This window comes from Denticeps clupeoides, unplaced genomic scaffold, assembly GCF_900700375.1.
Source record: "Denticeps clupeoides unplaced genomic scaffold, fDenClu1.1, whole genome shotgun sequence".
NCBI lineage: Eukaryota > Metazoa > Chordata > Actinopteri > Clupeiformes > Denticipitidae > Denticeps > Denticeps clupeoides.
In genome coordinates this window covers 27,980-50,412 of record NW_021629914.1, presented here as the reverse complement: position 1 = coordinate 50,412, position 22,433 = coordinate 27,980, and the positions used below count along the sequence as shown (strand labels likewise).

Genomic DNA, 22,433 nt, shown 5'->3' with positions numbered 1-22,433 from the left:
ATGCCAGGTGCTGTAAGCTTTAACTATTGAAAAACTTTTGAAATGAAAGTATTTACATGGCTTTGTTAGCTTTTTTGCCTTTTCTCCATCATAATTTGACAGTAAAGCGGGAGTTTTCACTCTTTGATATGTGTTAAGCCCTTTGGTTTAAAGTTCAAGATTTTCAAGCAGGAGTTTGTGTACGGACAAACCAGCTGAAGAATGCCCAATCTTGTCTTATCTCAGAAGCTAAGAAGGCTTGGGCCTGGTTAGTACTTGGATGGGAGACTATCTGGGAATACCAGGTGCTGTAAGCTTTAACTATTGAAAAACTTTTAAAATAAAAGTATTTACATGGCTTTGTTAACTTTTTTGCCTTTTCTCAGTCATAATTTGACAGTAAAGCGGGAGTTTTCGCACTTTATAATGTTTTCAAAGCCCTTTTGTTTAAAGTCCAAGATTTTCAAGCAGAGTTTGCTTACAGACATGCCAGCTGAAGATTGCCCAATCTTGTCTGATCTCAGAAGCTAAGAAGGCCTGGGCCTGGTTAGTACTTGGATGGGAGACTACGTAGGAATGCCAGGTGCAGTAAGCTTTAACTATTGAAAACTTTTAAAATGAAAGTATTTACATCACTTTGTTAACTTTTTTTAAAGTAAGTTAAGGGGTATTTTCTTTCTTTGATATGTTTTCCCGCCTTTTTTCTTTTTTTTTTTTTTTTTAACTTCTCTTCAGGTTTCTTTGTCTGTGTGTGCTCTACAACGATCATTCACAGGCTTGGAGCTGAATCGATTAGGTGGGGTTTTCCAGCCCTCGGCCTTCAGGTGCTACGCACCCTGATGTCAGTTTAATATCTGATATGTCATATTAAGCGGATTTTTAGAACAGGGAGTCGGCAATAGGGCCTGCTCCATCCGCTCCATTCATCGACCCAGTATTGCATTGCCTCTAGAAGGTGTGCACTTTATTTGTTGTATTGCAAATAAAAGCTTACCACTCCAACTTTTTTGCCTTTTCTCCATCATAATTTGACAGTAAAGCGGGAGTTTTCACTCTTTGATATGTGTTCAAGCCCCTTTGGTTTAAAGTTCAAGATTTTCAAGCAGAGTTGGTGTATGGACAAACCAGCTGAAGAATGCCCAATCTTGTCTGATCTCAGAAGCTAAGAAGGCTTGGGCCTGGTTAGTACTTGGATGGGAGACTACCTGGGAATACCAGGTGCTGTAAGCTTTAACTATTAAAAAACTTTTAAAATGAAAGTATTTACATGGCTTTGTTAGCTTTTTTTGCCTTTTCTGCATCATAATTTGACAGTAAAGCGGGAGTTTTCACTCTTTGATATGTGTTCAAGCCCCTTTTGTTTAAAGTCCAAGATTTTCAAGCAGAGTTTGCTTACAGACATGCCAGCTGAAGATTGCCCAATCTTGTCTGATCTCAGAAGCTAAGAAGGCTTGGGCCTGGTTAGTACTTGGATGGGAGACTACCTGGGAATACCAGGTGCTGTAAGCTTTAACTATTAAAAAACTTTTAAAATGAAAGTATTTACATGGCTTTGTTAGCTTTTTTGCCTTTTCTGCATCATAATTTGACAGTAAAGCGGGAGTTTTCACTCTTTGATATGTGTTCAAGCCCTTTGGTTTAAAGTTCAAGATTTTCAAGCAGAGTTTGTGTACGGAGAAACCAGCTGAAGAATGCCCAATCTTGTCTTATCTCAGAACCTAAGAAGGCTTGGGCCTGGTTAGTACTTGGATGGGAGACTACCTGGGAATGCCAGGTGCTGTAAGCTTTAACTATTGAAAAACTTTTAAAATGAAAGTATTTACATGGCTTTGTTAGCTTTTTTGCCTTTTCTCCATCATAATTTGACAGTAAAGTGGGAGTTTTCACTCTTTGATATGTGTTTAAGCCCCTTTGGTTTAAAGTTTAAGATTTTCAAGCAGAGTTTGTGTACGGACAAACCAGCTGAAGAATGCCCAATCTTGTCTTATCTCAGAAGCTAAGAAGGCTTGGGCCTGGTTAGTACTTGGATGGGAGACTACCTGGGAATGCCAGGTGCTGTAAGCTTTAACTATTGAAAAACTTTTAAAATGAAAGTATTTACATGGCTTTGTTAGCTTTTTTGCCTTTTCTCCATCATAATTTGACAGTAAAGCGGGAGTTTTCACTCTTTGATATGTGTTTAAGCCCCTTTGGTTTAAAGTTCAAGATTTTCAAATAGAGTTTGTGTACGGACAAACCAGCTGAAGAATGCCCAATCTTGTCTGATCTCAGAAGCTAAGAAGGCTTGGGCCTGGTTAGTACTTGGATGGGAGACTACCTGGGAATACCAGGTGCTGTAAGCTTTAACTATTGAAAAACTTTTAAAATGAAAGTATTTACATGGCTTTGTTAGCTTTTTTTTGCCTTTTCTCCATCATAATTTGACAGTAAAGTGGGAGTTTTCACTCTTTGATATGTGTTCAAGCCCCTTTGGTTTAAAGTTCAAGATTTTCAAGCAGAGTTTGTGTACGGACAAACCAGCTGAAGAATGGCCAATCTTGTCTGATCTCAGAAGCTAAGAAGGCTTGGGCCTGGTTAGTACTTGGATGGGAGACTACCTGGGAATGCCAGGTGCTGTAAGCTTTAACTATTGAAAAACTTTTAAAATGAAAGTATTTACATGGCTTTGTTAGCTTTTTTGCCTTTTCTCAGTCATAATTTGACAGTAAAGCAAGAGTTTTCGCACTTTATAATGTTTTCAAAGCCCTTTTGTTTAAAGTCCAAGATTTCAAGCAGAGTTTGCTTACAGACATGCCAGCTGAAGATTGCCCAATTTTGTCTGATCTCAGAAGCTAAGAAGGCCTGGGCCTGGTTAGTACTTGGATGGGAGACTACGTAGGAATGCCAGGTGCAGTAAGCTTTAACTATTGAAAACTTTTAAAATGAAAGTATTTACATGGCTTTGTTAGCTTTTTTGCCTTTTCTCAGTCATAATTTGACAGTAAAGCGGGAGTTTTCGCACTTTATAATGTTTTCAAAGCCCTTTTGTTTAAAGTCCAAGATTTTCAAGCAGAGTTCGCTTACAGACATGCCAGCTGAAGATTGCCCAATCTTGTCTGATCTCAGAAGCTAAGAAGGCCTGGGCCTGGTTAGTACTTGGATGGGAGACTTCGTAGGAATGCCAGGTGCAGTAAGCTTTAACTATTAAAAACTTTTAAAATGAAAGTATTTACATCACTTTGTTAACTTTTTTTAAAGTAAGTTAAGGGGTATTTTCTTTCTTTGATATGTTTTCCCGCCTTTTTTCTTTTTTTTTTAACTTCTCTTCAGGTTTCTTTGTCTGTGTGTGCTCTACAACGATCATTCACAGGCTTGGAGCTGAATCGATTAGGTGGGGTTTTCCAGCCCTCGGCCTTCAGGTGCTACGCACCGTGACGGGAGTTTTCACTCTTTGATATGTGTTCAAGCCCCTTTGCTTTAAAGTTCAAGATTTTCAAGCAGAGTTTGTGTATGGACAAACCAGCTGAAGAATGCCCAATCTTGTCTGATCTCAGAAGCTAAGAAGGCTTGGGCCTGCTTAGTACTTGGATGGGAGACTACCTGGGAATACCAGGTGCTGTAAGCTTTAACTATTGAAAAACTTTTAAAATGAAAGTATTTACATTGCTTTGTTAGCTTTTTTTGCCTTTTCTCCATCATAATTTGACAGTAAAGCGGGAGTTTTCACTCTTTGATATGTGTTTAAGCCCCTTTGGTTTAAAGTTCAAGATTTTCAAGCAGAGTTTGTGTACGGACAAACCAGCTGAAGAATGCCCAATCTTGTCTTATCTCAGAAGCTAAGAAGGCTTGGGCCTGGTTAGTACTTGGTTGGGAGACTACCTGGGAATACCAGGTGCTGTAAGCTTTAACTATTGAAAAACTTTTAAAATAAAAGTATTTACATGGCTTTGTTAGCTTTTTTGCCTTTTCTCAGTCATAATTTGACAGTAAAGCAAGAGTTTTCGCACTTTATAATGTTTTCAAAGCCCTTTTGTTTAAAGTCCAAGATTTTCAAGCAGAGTTTGCTTACAGACATGCCAGCTGAAGATTGCCCAATTTTGTCTGATCTCAGAAGCTAAGAAGGCCTGGGCCTGGTTAGTACTTGGATGGGAGACTACGTAGGAATGCCAGGTGCAGTAAGCTTTAACTATTGAAAACTTTTAAAATGAAAGTATTTACATCACTTTGTTAACTTTTTTTAAAGTAAGTTAAGGGGTATTTTCTTTCTTTGATATGTTTTCCCGCCTTTTTTCTTTTTTTTTTTTTTAACTTCTCTTCAGGTTTCTTTGTCTGTGTGTGCTCTACAACGATCATTCACAGGCTTGGAGCTGAATCGATTAGGTGGGGTTTTCCAGCCCTCGGCCTTCAGGTGCTACGCACCCTGATGTCAATTTAATATCTGATATGTCATATTAAGCGGATTTTTAGAACAGGGAGTTGGCAATAGGGCCTGCTCCATCCGCTCCATTCATCGACCCAGTATTGCATTGCCTCTAGAAGGTGTGCACTTTATTTGTTGTATTGCAAACAAAAAGCTTACCACTCCAACTTTTTTGCCTTTTCTCCATCATAATTTGACAGTAAAGCGGGAGTTTTCACTCTTTGATATGTGTTCAAGCCCCTTTGGTTTAAAGTTAAAGATTTTCAAGCAGAGTTTGTGTATGGACAAACCAGCTGAAGAATGCCCAATCTTGTCTTATCTCAGAAGCTAAGAAGGCTTGGGCCTGGTTAGTACTTGGATGGGAGACTACCTGGGAATACCAGGTGCTGTAAGCTTTAACTATTGAAAAACTTTTAAAATAAAAGTATTTACATGGCTTTGTTAACTTTTTTGCCTTTTCTCCATCATAATTTGACAGTAAAGCGGGAGTTTTCACTCTTTGATATGTGTTTAAGCCCCTTTTGTTTAAAGTTCAAGATTTTCAAGCAGAGTTTGTGTACGGACAAACCAGCTGAAGAATGCCCGATCTTGTCTTATCTCAGAAGCTAAGAAGGCTTGGGCCTGGTTAGTACTTGGATGGGAGACTACCTGGGAATACCAGGTGCTGTAAGCTTTAACTATTGAAAAACTTTTAAAATAAAAGTATTTACATGGCTTTGTTAACTTTTTTGCCTTTTTCTCCATCATAATTTGACAGTAAAGCGGGAGTTTTCACTCTTTGATATGTGTTTAAGCCCCTTTGGTTTAAAGTTCAAGATTTTCAAGCAGAGTTTGTGTACGGACAAACCAGCTGAAGAATGCCCAATCTTGTCTTATCTCAGAAGCTAAGAAGGCTTGGGCCTGGTTAGTACTTGGATGGGAGACTAACTGGGAATACCAGGTGCTGTAAGCTTTAACTATTGAAAAACTTTTAAAATAAAAGTATTTACATGGCTTTGTTAGCTTTTTTGCCTTTTCTCAGTCATAATTTGACAGTAAAGCGGGAGTTTTCGCACTTTATAATGTTTTCAAAGCCCTTTTGTTTAAAGTCCAAGATTTTCAAGCAGAGTTTGCTTACAGACATGCCAGCTGAAGATTGCCCAATCTTGTCTGATCTCAGAAGCTAAGAAGGCCTGGGCCTGGTTAGTACTTGGATGGGAGACTACGTAGGAATGCCAGGTGCAGTAAGCTTTAACTATTGAAAACTTTTAAAATGAAAGTATTTACATCACTTTGTTAACTTTTTTTAAAGTAAGTTAAGGGGTATTTTCTTTCTTTGATATGTTTTCCCGCCTTTTTTCTTTTTTTTTTTTTTTTTAACTTCTCTTCAGGTTTCTTTGTCTGTGTGTGCTCTACAACGATCATTCACAGGCTTGGAGCTGAATCGATTAGGTGGGGTTTTCCAGCCCTCGGCCTTCAGGTGCTACGCACCCTGATGTCAATTTAATATCTGATATGTCATATTAAGCGGATTTTTAGAACAGGGAGTTGGCAATAGGGCCTGCTCCATCCGCTCCATTCATCGACCCAGTATTGCATTGCCTCTAGAAGGTGTGCACTTTATTTGTTGTATTGCAAACAAAAAGCTTACCACTCCAACTTTTTGCCTTTTCTCCATCATAATTTGACAGTAAAGCGGGAGTTTTCACTCTTTGATATGTGTTCAAGCCCCTTTGGTTTAAAGTTCAAGATTTTCAAGCAGAGTTTGTGTACAGACAAACCAGCTGAAGAATGCCCAATCTTGTCTGATCTCAGAAGCTAAGAAGGCTTGGGCCTAGTTACATTTACATTTACATTTACGGCATTTGGCAGACGCCCTTATCCAGAGCGACTTACAACGTGCTTTCAAGTTACCATCGATGAAGAGATCAATTCCGGTTCACTAGGACCCCAACTATGAATACATCTATTTAATTCACTTTGTTGTAGATTCTGTACACAAAGTTTGACAAGAAAATTACAATTTAATCTAAATATTCTTTAAAGAGGAAGGTCTTGAGCTGTCGTTTGAAGGTGCTCAGTGACTGAGCTGTTCTGACCTCAAAGGGGAAGTTCATTCCACCACCGAGGGGCCAAGACGGAGAAGAGTCTAGATGAATGTTTTCCTTTTACCTTCAGAGATGGAGGGACCAGGCGAGCAGTACTGGAGGCTCGGAGTAGACGAGGTGCAGTGCGGGGTGTAATAAGGGCTGTGAGGTAGGATGGTGCTGCTCCATGTTTGGCTTTGTAGGCCAGCATCAGTATTTTGAACCTGATGCGTGCAGCTACTGGGAGCCAGTGAAGGGAACGTAGCAGAGGGGTGGTATGGGAGAATTTGGGAAGGTTGAAGATCAGTCGTGCTGCTGCATTTTGTATGAGTTGTAGAGGTCGGATGGTACATAGAGGTAGACCAGCTAGAAGGGAGTTGCAGTAGTCCAGTCGTGAGATTACTAAGGACTGAACCAGTAGTTGGGTGGCCTGGGTTGACAGGTAAGGGCGGATTCGTCTGATATTGTAGAGAAGGAATCTACATGAGCGGGAAAGATTGCTGATGTGAGTTGAGAAGGAGAGTTGGTTGTCTATTGTTACGCCAAGGTTGCGGGCTGTTGCAGAAGGAGAGAGCTGCGAGTTGTCTAGGTAAATAGCAAGATCCTGATGTGGTGAAGAATCTGCTGGAATGAATATTAGTTCAGTTTTGGTGGGATTGAGTTGGAGGTGATGGGCTGCCATCCAAGACGAGATGTCTGTTAGACATGCAGAGATTTTGGAAGCAGCATGTAGATCAGAGGGAGGAAAGGAGAAGAGGAGTTGTGTGTCGTCAGCATAGCAGTGGTAGGATAATCCATGTGAGGAAATGACCTCACCAAGTGATCTCGTGTAGAGGGAGAAAAGGAGAGGACCTAGCACCGAGCCTTGAGGGACACCAGTGGAGAGTCTACGTGAGGTAGAGGTGGATCCTTTCCAAGTCACTTGGTAAGATCGCTCATCAAGGTAGGAAGCAAACCACTGCCATGCTGAGCCCCGAATTCCAAGCCTCTTCAGGATTGACAAGAGAGTCTTGTGGTTAACGGTGTCAAATGCAGCAGATAGGTCAAGGAGAATAAGAACTGATGACAGTTTTGCCAATCTGGCTGCATGTAGCTGCTCGGTAACCGCCAAAAGGGCAGTCTCGGTGGAATGAGCTGTTCTGAAGCCAGACTGGTTAGGATCCAGGAGGTTGTTCTGTGATAAATGGAGTGATAGCTGGTTGTAGACACAGCGCTCAAGGATTTTGGATAGAAACGAGAGGAGGGAAACTGGTCTGTAATTGTTAATGTCTGTAGGATCAGCAGTGGGTTTCTTTAGGATTGGAAGAACCCTGGCTGTTTTGAAGGCGGATGGTACGTGGCCAGATGAGATTGAGCCGTTTATGATATAAGAAATGAAAGGGATGAGGTCAGGGGAGATAGTTTGAAACATTGCAGAAGGTATTGGATCTAGTGGACAGGTGGTTGGGTTGCCTGTGGAAATAATCTGAATGATTTCATCAGATGTGATTTTAGAAAATTGATTTAGAGTAGTTGTCGAATTTTCAGAGGGAAGAGTAGGATTAGTGGTGGAGAATGTCTTACAGATTTTTTCAATCTTCCCTGTGAAGAAGTTGGCAAAATCATCAGCTGTTAATGAAGTTGGGGCAGGGGAAGTCGGGGGGTTGAGTAGGGATAAGAAGATGTTGTGGAGTTTTTGAGGGTTGTGGGCAGAGGCTTCTAGTTTTGTTTTGTAGAAAGCAGTTTTAGCAGTAGTGAGGTTAGTAGAAAATTTGCGCAGAAGATTCTGGTAATCCAGTAGGTCTGAGTCAAGTTGAGATTTCTTGTATTTTCTCTCCGCTGCTCGAAGAACTCTTCGATTGCTACGCAATGTATCGGAGAGCCAGGGCGCAGGGGGAGAAGTCCTTTTGGGTTTAGTTGATATAGGACAGAGTTGATCAATGGAAAGGGAAAGTGAGGTGAGGAGAGAGTTAGTAGCGGTCTCTAGTGGTAAGGAGAGGAATGAGTCAGGGGTTGGGAGATGTGAAAGAATGCAGGAAGATACAGATGAAGGTGAGACAGTGTGAAGGTTTTGTCTAATGAAGGATGGACGGGGGACAGTTGTGGAGACAGTACTTGGATGGGAGACTACCTGGGAATACCAGGTGCTGTAAGCTTTAACTATTGAAAAACTTTTAAAATGAAAGTATTTACATGGCTTTGTTAGCTTTTTTTGCCTTTTCTCCATCATAATTTGACAGTAAAGCGGGAGTTTTCACTCTTTGATATGTGTTCAAGCCCCTTTGGTTTAAAGTTCAAGATTTTCAAGCAGAGTTTGTGTACAGACAAACCAGCTGAAGAATGCCCAATCTTGTCTGATCTCAGAAGCTAAGAAGGCTTGGGCCTAGTTAGTACTTGGATGGGAGACTACCTGGGAATACCAGGTGCTGTAAGCTTTAACTATTGAAAAACTTTTAAAATGAAATTATTTACATGGCTTTGTTAGCTTTTTTTGCCTTTTCTCCATCATAATTTGACAGTAAAGCGGGAGTTTTCACTCTTTGATATGTGTTCAAACCCCTTTGGTTTAAAGTTAAAGATTTTCCAGCAGAGTTTGTGTACGGACAAACCAGCTGAAGAATGCCCATTCTTGTCTGATCTCAGAAGCTATGAAGGCTTGGGCCTGGTTAGTACTTGGATGGGAGACTACCTGGGAATACCAGGTGCTGTAAGCTTTAACAATTGAAAAACTTTTAAAATGAAAGTATTTACATGGCTTTGTTAGCTTTTTTTGCCTTTTCTCCATTATAATTTGACAGTAAAGCGGGAGTTTTTGCACTTTATAATGTTTTCAAAGCCCTTTTGTTTAAAGTCCAAGATTTTCAAGCAGAGTTTGCTTACAGACATGCCAGCAGAAGATTGCCCAATCTTGTCTGATCTCAGAAGCTAAGAAGGCTTGGGCCTGGTTAGTACTTGGATGGGAGACTACGTGGGAATGCCAGCTGCTGTAAGCTTTAACTATTGTTAAACTTTTAAAATGAAAGTATTTACATCACTTTGTTAGCTTTTTTTAAGTAAGTTAAGGGGTATTTTCTTTCTTTGATATGTTTTCCCGCCTTTTTTTTTTTTTTTTTTAAACTTCTCTTCATGTTTCTTTGTCTGTGTGTGCTCTACAACGATCATTCACAGGCTTGGAGCTGAATCGATTAGGTGGGATTTTCCAGCCCTCGGCCTTCAGGTGCTACGCACCCTGATGTCAATTTAATATCTGATATGTCATATTAAGCGGATTTTTAGAACAGGGAGTTGGCAATAGGGCCTGCTCCATCCGCTCCATTCATCGACCCAGTATTGCATTGCCTCTAGAAGGTGTGCACTTTATTTGTTGTATTGCAAATAAAAGCTTACCACTCCAACTTTTTGCCTTTTCTCCATCATAATTTGACAGTAAAGCAAGAGTTTTCGCACTTTATAATGTTTTCAAAGCCCTTTTGTTTAAAGTCCAAGATTTTCAAGCAGAGTTTGCTTACAGACATGCCAGCTGAAGATTGCCCAATTTTGTCTGATCTCAGAAGCTAAGAAGGCCTGGGCCTGGTTAGTACTTGGATGGGAGACTACGTAGGAATGCCAGGTGCAGTAAGCTTTAACTATTGAAAACTTTTAAAATGAAAGTATTTACATGGCTTTGTTAGCTTTTTTGCCTTTTCTCAGTCATAATTTGACAGTAAAGCGGGAGTTTTCGCACTTTATAATGTTTTCAAAGCCCTTTTGTTTAAAGTCCAAGATTTTCAAGCAGAGTTTGCTTACAGACATGCCAGCTGAAGATTGCCCAATCTTGTCTGATCTCAGAAGCTAAGAAGGCCTGGGCCTGGTTAGTACTTGGATGGGAGACTTCGTAGGAATGCCAGGTGCAGTAAGCTTTAACTATTAAAAACTTTTAAAATGAAAGTATTTACATCACTTTGTTAACTTTTTTTAAAGTAAGTTAAGGGGTATTTTCTTTCTTTGATATGTTTTCCCGCCTTTTTTCTTTTTTTTTTTAACTTCTCTTCAGGTTTCTTTGTCTGTGTGTGCTCTACAACGATCATTCACAGGCTTGGAGCTGAATCGATTAGGTGGGGTTTTCCAGCCCTCGGCCTTCAGGTGCTACGCACCCTGACGGGAGTTTTCACTCTTTGATATGTGTTCAAGCCCCTTTGCTTTAAAGTTCAAGATTTTCAAGCAGAGTTTGTGTATGGACAAACCAGCTGAAGAATGCCCAATCTTGTCTGATCTCAGAAGCTAAGAAGGCTTGGGCCTGCTTAGTACTTGGATGGGAGACTACCTGGGAATACCAGGTGCTGTAAGCTTTAACTATTGAAAAACTTTTAAAATGAAAGTATTTACATTGCTTTGTTAGCTTTTTTTGCCTTTTCTCCATCATAATTTGACAGTAAAGCGGGAGTTTTCACTCTTTGATATGTGTTTAAGCCCCTTTGGTTTAAAGTTCAAGATTTTCAAGCAGAGTTTGTGTACGGACAAACCAGCTGAAGAATGCCCAATCTTGTCTGATCTCAGAAGCTAAGAAGGCTTGGGCCTGGTTAGTACTTGGTTGGGAGACTACCTGGGAATACCAGGTGCTGTAAGCTTTAACTATTGAAAAACTTTTAAAATAAAAGTATTTACATGGCTTTGTTAGCTTTTTTGCCTTTTCTCAGTCATAATTTGACAGTAAAGCAAGAGTTTTCGCACTTTATAATGTTTTCAAAGCCCTTTTGTTTAAAGTCCAAGATTTTCAAGCAGAGTTTGCTTACAGACATGCCAGCTGAAGATTGCCCAATTTTGTCTGATCTCAGAAGCTAAGAAGGCCTGGGCCTGGTTAGTACTTGGATGGGAGACTACGTAGGAATGCCAGGTGCAGTAAGCTTTAACTATTGAAAACTTTTAAAATGAAAGTATTTACATCACTTTGTTAACTTTTTTTAAAGTAAGTTAAGGGGTATTTTCTTTCTTTGATATGTTTTCCCGCCTTTTTTTCTTTTTTTTTTTTTTAACTTCTCTTCAGGTTTCTTTGTCTGTGTGTGCTCTACAACGATCATTCACAGGCTTGGAGCTGAATCGATTAGGTGGGGTTTTCCAGCCCTCGGCCTTCAGGTGCTACGCACCCTGATGTCAATTTAATATCTGATATGTCATATTAAGCGGATTTTTAGAACAGGGAGTTGGCAATAGGGCCTGCTCCATCCGCTCCATTCATCGACCCAGTATTGCATTGCCTCTAGAAGGTGTGCACTTTATTTGTTGTATTGCAAACAAAAAGCTTACCACTCCAACTTTTTGCCTTTTCTCCATCATAATTTGACAGTAAAGCGGGAGTTTTCACTCTTTGATATGTGTTCAAGCCCCTTTGGTTTAAAGTTAAAGATTTTCAAGCAGAGTTTGTGTATGGACAAACCAGCTGAAGAATGCCCAATCTTGTCTTATCTCAGAAGCTAAGAAGGCTTGGGCCTGGTTAGTACTTGGATGGGAGACTACCTGGGAATACCAGGTGCTGTAAGCTTTAACTATTGAAAAACTTTTAAAATAAAAGTATTTACATGGCTTTGTTAACTTTTTTGCCTTTTCTCCATCATAATTTGACAGTAAAGCGGGAGTTTTCACTCTTTGATATGTGTTTAAGCCCCTTTTGTTTAAAGTTCAAGATTTTCAAGCAGAGTTTGTGTACGGACAAACCAGCTGAAGAATGCCCGATCTTGTCTTATCTCAGAAGCTAAGAAGGCTTGGGCCTGGTTAGTACTTGGATGGGAGACTACCTGGGAATACCAGGTGCTGTAAGCTTTAACTATTGAAAAACTTTTAAAATAAAAGTATTTACATGGCTTTGTTAACTTTTTTGCCTTTTCTCCATCATAATTTGACAGTAAAGCGGGAGTTTTCACTCTTTGATATGTGTTTAAGCCCCTTTGGTTTAAAGTTCAAGATTTTCAAGCAGAGTTTGTGTACGGACAAACCAGCTGAAGAATGCCCAATCTTGTCTTATCTCAGAAGCTAAGAAGGCTTGGGCCTGGTTAGTACTTGGATGGGAGACTAACTGGGAATACCAGGTGCTGTAAGCTTTAACTATTGAAAAACTTTTAAAATAAAAGTATTTACATGGCTTTGTTAGCTTTTTTGCCTTTTCTCAGTCATAATTTGACAGTAAAGCGGGAGTTTTCGCACTTTATAATGTTTTCAAAGCCCTTTTGTTTAAAGTCCAAGATTTTCAAACAGAGTTTGCTTACAGACATGCCAGCTGAAGATTGCCCAATCTTGTCTGATCTCAGAAGCTAAGAAGGCCTGGGCCTGGTTAGTACTTGGATGGGAGACTACGTAGGAATGCCAGGTGCAGTAAGCTTTAACTATTGAAAACTTTTAAAATGAAAGTATTTACATCACTTTGTTAACTTTTTTTAAAGTAAGTTAAGGGGTATTTTCTTTCTTTGATATGTTTTCCCGCCTTTTTTCTTTTTTTTTTTTTTTTTAACTTCTCTTTAGGTTTCTTTGTCTGTGTGTGCTCTACAACGATCATTCACAGGCTTGGAGCTGAATCGATTAGGTGGGGTTTTCCAGCCCTCGGCCTTCAGGTGCTACGCACCCTGATGTCAATTTAATATCTGATATGTCATATTAAGCGGATTTTTAGAACAGGGAGTTGGCAATAGGGCCTGCTCCATCCGCTCCATTCATCGACCCAGTATTGCATTGCCTCTAGAAGGTGTGCACTTTATTTGTTGTATTGCAAACAAAAAGCTTACCACTCCAACTTTTTGCCTTTTCTCCATCATAATTTGACAGTAAAGCGGGAGTTTTCACTCTTTGATATGTGTTCAAGCCCCTTTGGTTTAAAGTTCAAGATTTTCAAGCAGAGTTTGTGTACAGACAAACCAGCTGAAGAATGCCCAATCTTGTCTGATCTCAGAAGCTAAGAAGGCTTGGGCCTAGTTACATTTACATTTACATTTACGGCATTTGGCAGACGCCCTTATCCAGAGCGACTTACAACGTGCTTTCAAGTTACCATCGATGAAGAGATCAATTCCGGTTCACTAGGACCCCAACTATGAATACATCTATTTAATTCACTTTGTTGTAGATTCTGTACACAAAGTTTGACAAGAAAATTACAATTTAATCTAAATATTCTTTAAAGAGGAAGGTCTTGAGCTGTCGTTTGAAGGTGCTCAGTGACTGAGCTGTTCTGACCTCGAGGGGAAGTTCATTCCACCACCGAGGGGCCAAGACGGAGAAGAGTCTAGATGAATGTTTTCCTTTTACCTTCAGAGATGGAGGGACCAGGCGAGCAGTACTGGAGGCTCGGAGTAGACGAGGTGCAGTGCGGGGTGTAATAAGGGCTGTGAGGTAGGATGGTGCTGCTCCATGTTTGGCTTTGTAGGCCAGCATCAGTATTTTGAACCTGATGCGTGCAGCTACTGGGAGCCAGTGAAGGGAACGTAGCAGAGGGGTGGTATGGGAGAATTTGGGAAGGTTGAAGATCAGTCGTGCTGCTGCATTTTGTATGAGTTGTAGAGGTCGGATGGTACATAGAGGTAGACCAGCTAGAAGGGAGTTGCAGTAGTCCAGTCGTGAGATTACTAAGGACTGAACCAGTAGTTGGGTGGCCTGGGTTGACAGGTAAGGGCGGATTCGTCTGATATTGTAGAGAAGGAATCTACATGAGCGGGAAAGATTGCTGATGTGAGTTGAGAAGGAGAGTTGGTTGTCTATTGTTACGCCAAGGTTGCGGGCTGTTGCAGAAGGAGAGAGCTGCGAGTTGTCTAGGTAAATAGCAAGATCCTGATGTGGTGAAGAATCTGCTGGAATGAATATTAGTTCAGTTTTGGTGGGATTGAGTTGGAGGTGATGGGCTGCCATCCAAGACGAGATGTCTGTTAGACATGCAGAGATTTTGGAAGCAGCATGTAGATCAGAGGGAGGAAAGGAGAAGAGGAGTTGTGTGTCGTCAGCATAGCAGTGGTAGGATAATCCATGTGAGGAAATGACCTCACCAAGTGATCTCGTGTAGAGGGAGAAAAGGAGAGGACCTAGCACCGAGCCTTGAGGGACACCAGTGGAGAGTCTACGTGAGGTAGAGGTGGATCCTTTCCAAGTCACTTGGTAAGATCGCTCATCAAGGTAGGAAGCAAACCACTGCCATGCTGAGCCCCGAATTCCAAGCCTCTTCAGGATTGACAAGAGAGTCTTGTGGTTAACGGTGTCAAATGCAGCAGATAGGTCAAGGAGAATAAGAACTGATGACAGTTTTGCCAATCTGGCTGCATGTAGCTGCTCGGTAACCGCCAAAAGGGCAGTCTCGGTGGAATGAGCTGTTCTGAAGCCAGACTGGTTAGGATCCAGGAGGTTGTTCTGTGATAAATGGAGTGATAGCTGGTTGTAGACACAGCGCTCAAGGATTTTGGATAGAAACGAGAGGAGGGAAACTGGTCTGTAATTGTTAATGTCTGTAGGATCAGCAGTGGGTTTCTTTAGGATTGGAAGAACCCTGGCTGTTTTGAAGGCGGATGGTACGTGGCCAGATGAGATTGAGCCGTTTATGATATAAGAAATGAAAGGGATGAGGTCAGGGGAGATAGTTTGAAACATTGCAGAAGGTATTGGATCTAGTGGACAGGTGGTTGGGTTGCCTGTGGAAATAATCTGAATGATTTCATCAGATGTGATTTTAGAAAATTGATTTAGAGTAGTTGTCGAATTTTCAGAGGGAAGAGTAGGATTAGTGGTGGAGAATGTCTTACAGATTTTTTCAATCTTCCCTGTGAAGAAGTTGGCAAAATCATCAGCTGTTAATGAAGTTGGGGCAGGGGAAGTCGGGGGGTTGAGTAGGGATAAGAAGATGTTGTGGAGTTTTTGAGGGTTGTGGGCAGAGGCTTCTAGTTTTGTTTTGTAGAAAGCAGTTTTAGCAGTAGTGAGGTTAGTAGAAAATTTGCGCAGAAGATTCTGGTAATCCAGTAGGTCTGAGTCAAGTTGAGATTTCTTGTATTTTCTCTCCGCTGCTCGAAGAACTCTTCGATTGCTACGCAATGTATCGGAGAGCCAGGGCGCAGGGGGAGAAGTCCTTTTGGGTTTAGTTGATATAGGACAGAGTTGATCAATGGAAAGGGAAAGTGAGGTGAGGAGAGAGTTAGTAGCGGTCTCTAGTGGTAAGGAGAGGAATGAGTCAGGGGTTGGGAGATGTGAAAGAATGCAGGAAGATACAGATGAAGGTGAGACAGTGTGAAGGTTTTGTCTAATGAAGGATGGACGGGGGACAGTTGTGGAGACAGTACTTGGATGGGAGACTACCTGGGAATACCAGGTGCTGTAAGCTTTAACTATTGAAAAACTTTTAAAATGAAAGTATTTACATGGCTTTGTTAGCTTTTTTTGCCTTTTCTCCATCATAATTTGACAGTAAAGCGGGAGTTTTCACTCTTTGATATGTGTTCAAGCCCCTTTTTGGTTTAAAGTTAAAGATTTTCAAGCAGAGTTTGTGTACGGACAAACCAGCTGAAGAATGCCCAATCTTGTTTGATCTCAGAAGCTAAGAAGGCTTGGGCCTGGTTAGTACTTGGATGGGAGACTACCTGGGAATAACAGGTGCTGTAAGCTTTAACTATTGAAAAACTTTTAAAATGAAAGTATTTACATAGCTTTGTTAGCTTTTTTTGCCTTTTCTCCATCATAATTTGACAGTAAAGCGGGAGTTTTCACTCTTTGATATGTGTTCAAACCCCTTTGGTTTAAAGTTAAAGATTTTCCAGCAGAGTTTGTGTACGGACAAACCAGCTGAAGAATGCCCATTCTTGTCTGATCTCAGAAGCTATGAAGGCTTGGGCCTGGTTAGTACTTGGATGGGAGACTACCTGGGAATACCAGGTGCTGTAAGCTTTAACAATTGAAAAACTTTTAAAATGAAAGTATTTACATGGCTTTGTTAGCTTTTTTTGCCTTTTCTCCATTATAATTTGACAGTAAAGCGGGAGTTTTTGCACTTTATAATGTTTTCAAAGCCCTTTTGTTTAAAGTCCAATATTTTCAAGCAGAGTTTGCTTACAGACATGCCAGCAGAAGATTGCCCAATCTTGTCTGATCTCAGAAGCTAAGAAGGCTTGGGCCTGGTTAGTACTTGGATGGGAGACTACGTGGGAATGCCAGCTGCTGTAAGCTTTAACTATTGTTAAACTTTTAAAATGAAAGTATTTACATCACTTTGTTAGCTTTTTTTAAGTAAGTTAAGGGGTATTTTCTTTCTTTGATATGTTTTCCCGCCTTTTTTTTTTTTTTTTTTTTTAAACTTCTCTTCATGTTTCTTTGTCTGTGTGTGCTCTACAACGATCATTCACAGGCTTGGAGCTGAATCGATTAGGTGGGATTTTCCAGCCCTCGGCCTTCAGGTGCTACGCACCCTGATGTCAATTTAATATCTGATATGTCATATTAAGCGGATTTTTAGAACAGGGAGTTGGCAATAGGGCCTGCTCCATCCGCTCCATTCATCGACCCAGTATTGCATTGCCTCTAGAAGGTGTGCACTTTATTTGTTGTATTGCAAATAAAAGCTTACCACTCCAACTTTTTGCCTTTTCTCCATCATAATTTGACAGTAAAGCGGGAGTTTTCACTCTTTGATATGTGTTCAAGCCCCTTTGGTTTAAAGTTCAAGATTTTCAAGCAGAGTTTGTGTACAGACAAACCAGCTGAAGAATGCCCAATCTTGTCTGATCTCAGAAGCTAAGAAGGCTTGGGCCTAGTTAGTACTTGGATGGGAGACTACCTGGGAATACCAGGTGCTGTAAGCTTTAACTATTGAAAAACTTTTAAAATGAAAGTATTTACATGGCTTTGTTAGCTTTTTTTGCCTTTTCTCCATCATAATGTTACAGTAAAGCGGGAGTTTTCACTCTTTGATATGTGTTCAAGCCCCTTTTTGGTTTTAAGTTAAAGATTTTCAAGCAGAGTTTGTGTACGGACAAACCAGCTGAAGAATGCCCATTCTTGTCTGATCTCAGAAGCTATGAAGGCTTGGGCCTGGTTAGTACTTGGATGGGAGACTACCTGGGAATACCAGGTGCTGTAAGCTTTAACTATTGAAAAACTTTTAAAATGAAAGTATTTACATGGCTTTGTTAGCTTTTTTTGCCTTTTCTCCATCATAATTTGACAGTAAAGCGGGAATTTTGGCACTTTATAATGTTTTCAAAGCCCTTTTGGTTTAAAGTTCAAGATTTTCAAGCAGAGTTTGTGTACGGACAAACCAGCTGAAGAATGCTCAATCTTGTTTGATCTCAGAAGCTAAGAAGGCTTGGGCCTGGTTAGTACTTGGATGGGAGACTACCTGGGAATACCAGGTGCTGTAAGCTTTAACTATTGAAAAACTTTTAAAATGAAAGTATTTACATGGCTTTGTTAGCTTTTTTTGCCTTTTCTCCATCATAATTTGACAGTAAAGCGGGAGTTTTCACTCTTTGATATGTGTTCAAACCCCTTTGGTTTAAAGTTAAAGATTTTCAAGCAGAGTTTGTGTACGGACAAACCAGCTGAAGAATGCCCATTCTTGTCTGATCTCAGAAGCTAAGAAGGCTTGGGCCTGGTTAGTACTTGGATGGGAGACTACCTGGGAATACCAGGTGCTGTAAGCTTTAACTATTGAAAAACTTTTAAAATGAAAGTATTTACATGGCTTTGTTAGCTTTTTTTGCCTTTTCTCCATCATAATTTGACATTAAAGCGGGAGTTTTCACTCTTTGATATGTGTTCAAGCCCCATTTTCAAGCAGAGTTTGTGTACAGACAAACCAGCTGAAGAATGCCCAATCTTTACTTTACTTTACTTTACTTTATTTGGCAGACGCTTTTATCTAAAGCGACTTACAATGGGAAGACACCAGCAATTCTCGTTCGATTTCTATAGAATATCGAGTATACAAACTAAGAGCCCTGATAAGGCTTAGACTTGTCATTGAGGAGCATGCTCGGAGAGTGTTGGGTGCTAGACTAAGAAAAATTATAATGTATTTATACATTTTGTATTTGTTTGTTCAATGTGTATGCATGTGTATGTGTTAAATTTGTCTGTAATATTTTTGGAATAAGAGGGTTTTCACCTTCTTCTTAAAAGTGGTGATAGTCTCGGCTAGTCGTGTGGAGGAGGGCAGGTTGTTCCACCAGCCAGGGACAACAACGGAGAACAGACATGATTGGAATCGGAGACCCCGTGAAGAAGGAATTTTTAGTCTCCTTTCGTTTGCCGATCTGAGAGAGCGTGCAGGAGTGTATCTAGGTAGTAGTGTGTTGATGTAGGAGGGCGCAGTTCCATTTACAGCCCTGTAGGCAAGCATCAAGGATTTGAACTCAATGCGAGCAGCTACCTGGAGCCAGTGGAGGGAGGTAAGAAGAGGTGTAACATGGGTGTATTTTGGCTGATTGAAAATGAGACAGGCTGCCATATTTTGGATCATCTGGAGTGGTTTTATGGTGACTGCAGAGGCTCCAGCCAGGAGAGAGTTACAGTAGTCGAGTTTGGAGATGACCATTGCCTGGACGAGGAGCTGCGTAGCCTGTTGTGAGAGAAAAGGCCGAATCTTGCGAATGTTGTAGAGAGTGAACCTGCAGGATCTGGAGATCGCAGCAACATGATGGTTCAAACTCAGTTTGTTATCTATCCAAACTCCAAGGCTTTTTGCAGATGCCGTGGGTGTTAACAATAGGGATCCAATTTGAATTGAAAGGTTTTGCTGAGGAGAATCTCGGTTTTGGATAGGTTGAGTTGGAGGTGTCGCTCAGACATCCATGCCGATATGTCTGAGAGGCAGGCCGAAATTTTTGTTGCTATAGTAGCATCTTCTGGTGGGAATGACAGATAGAGCTGGGTGTCATCAGCATAAGAGTGATAGGAGAAGCCATGTGATTGGATGATGTGACCAAGTGAGCGAGTGTATATTGAGAATAGAAGGGGGCCAAGGACAGAGCCTTGTGGAACCCCTGTGGTTACCCTAGAGAGGACAGATGTCTCACCTCCCCATGATACCTTGAAGGACCTGACGTAGAGATAAGAGGTGAACCAATCTAGTACGGTTCCTGTGACTCCTAAATCAGAGAGTGTGGTGAGAAGAATTTCGTGGTTAACTGTATCGAAGGCAGCAGATAGATCAAGTAGGACAAGGACAGATGATCTGCGGGCAGCTCTTGCAGCACGAAGGTCATCCATCATTGCCAGGAGGGAGGTTTCAGTAGAATGCCCTTTCCTGAAACCAGACTGAAAAGGGTCAAGAAGATCATGCTTGTGGAGAAATGAGGAAAGTTGAGCCAGGACTGCTCTTTCAAGAATTTTTGAAAGAAAAGGAAGGTTGGAGACTGGGCGGTAGCTATCCAGTAGAGATGGGTTTAATGTGGGTTTTTTGAGCAGGGGAGTAATGACAGCCTGTTTGAAAGCAGTGGGGAATGTTCCTGTTGTGAGTGAGGAGTTTACGACATGTGTCAGAGCAGATAATATGGTGGGCTGTATGGACTGAAGGAGGTGTGAGGGGATTGGATCCAGGGAGCAGGTGGTGGGGTGACTAGACTGGAGAAATTTAGACACGTCTGATTCAGAGAGGGGAGTAAAGGAAGACAGATTCCTGGTTTCAGAGGTAACAGCAGGACGGGGTCTGGGGTTAGGTGGTGAGAATTGTTTGCTAATGTCAGCCACCTTTTCTGTGAAGAAGGTGGCGAAGTCTTCAGATGAGAGAGAAGTGGAGGGGGGAGGGGGTGGAGGATTCAGGAGATGGTTGAAAGTCGAGAAAAGTTTTCGAGAGTCATTGCAGTTGTTTACTTTGTCCTGGAAGTATCTGGTCTTTGCTGTAGTTACAGCAGCAGAGAAGGATTTTAGGAGAGATTGATACTTATTAAGTTGAAGCGGGCACTTGGATTTCCTCCACTGCGTTTCAGCTGCTCTAAGATGGGTCCTGTGGCGACGAACCTCGTCAGAGATCCACGGCGAGGGTGGAGTCGCACGTGTTGGTTTTGAGGTTAGAGGGCAGAGTCTCTCGAGGCAAGATGTTAATGTGGAGAAGAGGATGTCTGTAGCACAGTTAGTGTCCTGAATAGAGAGGATGTCTAGGGGGGAGAGCTCAGAGGAGACAGCGGAAGACAATTGAGTAGGGCAGAGGGTACGGAGATTACGGCGAAATTGTGTTAAGTGTGAGGTGGGTGTGGTGCGTGCCAGGGGGGATAGTCTGAAGTGAATAAAAGAGTGATCGGATAGATGTAGAGGAACGACAGAAGTGTTGGCTGTGGAGAATTTGCGTGTGAGTACGAGATCTAGTTGTTTTCCAGCTCTGTGCGTTGCGGGCGTGCAGAGAAGTGTAAAGTTGTAAGCAGAGATGAAGTGTTGGAAGTCAGTTGTTTGTGGCTTGAGGAGATCGAGGTTGAAGTCTCCTAGTAGCACAAGGGGCAGTTCCTCATCTATAATTTAGGAGAGAGTTGTGTCTAGTTCCTCTACAAAGTTCCCCAGCGGACCTGGAGGACGATATACAGCAACTATGGACATTTTTACTGGGTGTGTAATAGTTACTGCATGGAACTCAAAACTGGTTGTTTGAATAGCAGAAACGGGAGTGAATTTCCAGTCCTTGGAAATGAGCAAGCCTGTGCCCCCTCCCCTGCCAGTGGGGCGGGGGGTATGAGAGAAGGAGAAGTCTGTGGAAAGGGCTGCAGGTGTAGCGGAGTCATGGGGGCGGATCCAGGTCTCAGTCAGTGCGAGTACTTGGAGATTTCGTTCTGTAGCAAAAGCAGGAATGAAGTCTGCTTTGTTGACTGCCGACTGACAGTTCCACAGTCCGAACAAGTACTCAGGGTGGCAAGATGAGGCCTGGGAGAGTGTGTGGAGGTTATGTGTGTTGCGTGTTCTGTTTGTATTGAATCGAGGAGGGCGCCTGGAGTGAATGAGCGGAATATTCTGGATGGACATGATTAGCAAAAAGAAGTAGGAGAAGAGCATGGGTGAATTTACCTGTATTTTGGTTTTACTGCTCGGTAGAGTCGCGCAGGACGAGTCGCAGGTCTTTACCCAAGTGGGTCTTCACACAAGGGCTGACGCGGTAGCGCGAGAGTAGTACCACAAGTACAGGTCAAATTGTGAGTGGCTACAGGTGCGGTCCACAGGTAGTGGAGTTGATGTTGTCTGATCTCAGAAGCTAAGAAGGCTTGGGCCTAGTTAGTACTTGGATGGGAGACTACCTGGGAATACCAGGTGCTGTAAGCTTTAACTATTGAAAAACTTTTAAAATGAAAGTATTTACATGGCTTTGTTAGCTTTTTTTGCCTTTTCTCCATCATAATTTGACAGTAAAGCGGGAGTTTTCACTCTTTGATATGTGTTCAAGCCCCTTTGGTTTAAAGTCCAAGATTTTCAAGCAGAGTTTGCTTACAGACATGCCAGCAGAAGATTGCCCAATTTTGTCTGATCTCAGAAGCTAAGAAGGCTTGGGCCTGGTTAGTACTTGGATGGGAGACTACGTGGGAATGCCAGGTGCTGTAAGCTTTAACTATTGTTAAACTTTTAAAATGAAAGTATTTACATCACTTTGTTAGCTTTTTTTAAGTAAGTTAAGGGATATTTTCTTTCTTTGATATGTTTTCCCGCCTTTTTTCTTTTTTTTTTTTAAACTTCTCTTCAGGTTTCTTTGTCTGTGTGTGCTCTACAACGATCATTCACAGGCTTGGAGCTGTATCGATTAGGTGGGATTTTCCAGCCCTCGGCCTTCAGGTGCTACGCACCCTGATGTCAATTTAATATCTGATATGTCATATTAAGCGGATTTTTAGAACAGGGAGTTGGCAATAGGGCCTGCTCCATCCGCTCCATTCATCGACCCAGTATTGCATTGCCTCTAGAAGGTGTTCACTTTATTTGTTGTATTGCAAATAAAAGCTTACCACTCCAACTTTTTGCCTTTTCTCCATCATAATTTGACAGTAAAGCGGGAGTTTTCACTCTTTGATATGTGTTCAAGCCCCTTTGGTTTAAAGTTAAAGATT

At 41.5% G+C, this 22,433-nt stretch overlaps 7 pseudogenes; all 7 read left to right on the top strand.

Annotated features, from left to right (window-relative positions):
* The first annotated feature begins 1,090 nt into the window (after positions 1 to 1,090).
* On the top strand, positions 1,091 to 1,209 carry LOC114777206 (uncharacterized; annotated as a pseudogene).
* A 160-nt stretch (positions 1,210 to 1,369) lies between these two features.
* Positions 1,370 to 1,488, top strand: LOC114777201 (uncharacterized; annotated as a pseudogene).
* A 714-nt stretch (positions 1,489 to 2,202) lies between these two features.
* Positions 2,203 to 2,321, top strand: LOC114777215 (uncharacterized; annotated as a pseudogene).
* A 2,611-nt stretch (positions 2,322 to 4,932) lies between these two features.
* LOC114777209 (uncharacterized) lies at positions 4,933 to 5,051 on the top strand (annotated as a pseudogene).
* Positions 5,052 to 10,911: 5,860 nt separating this feature from the next.
* On the top strand, positions 10,912 to 11,030 carry LOC114777207 (uncharacterized; annotated as a pseudogene).
* Positions 11,031 to 12,100: 1,070 nt separating this feature from the next.
* On the top strand, positions 12,101 to 12,219 carry LOC114777208 (uncharacterized; annotated as a pseudogene).
* A 5,439-nt stretch (positions 12,220 to 17,658) lies between these two features.
* LOC114777214 (uncharacterized) lies at positions 17,659 to 17,777 on the top strand (annotated as a pseudogene).
* The last annotated feature ends 4,656 nt before the right edge of the window (positions 17,778 to 22,433 follow it).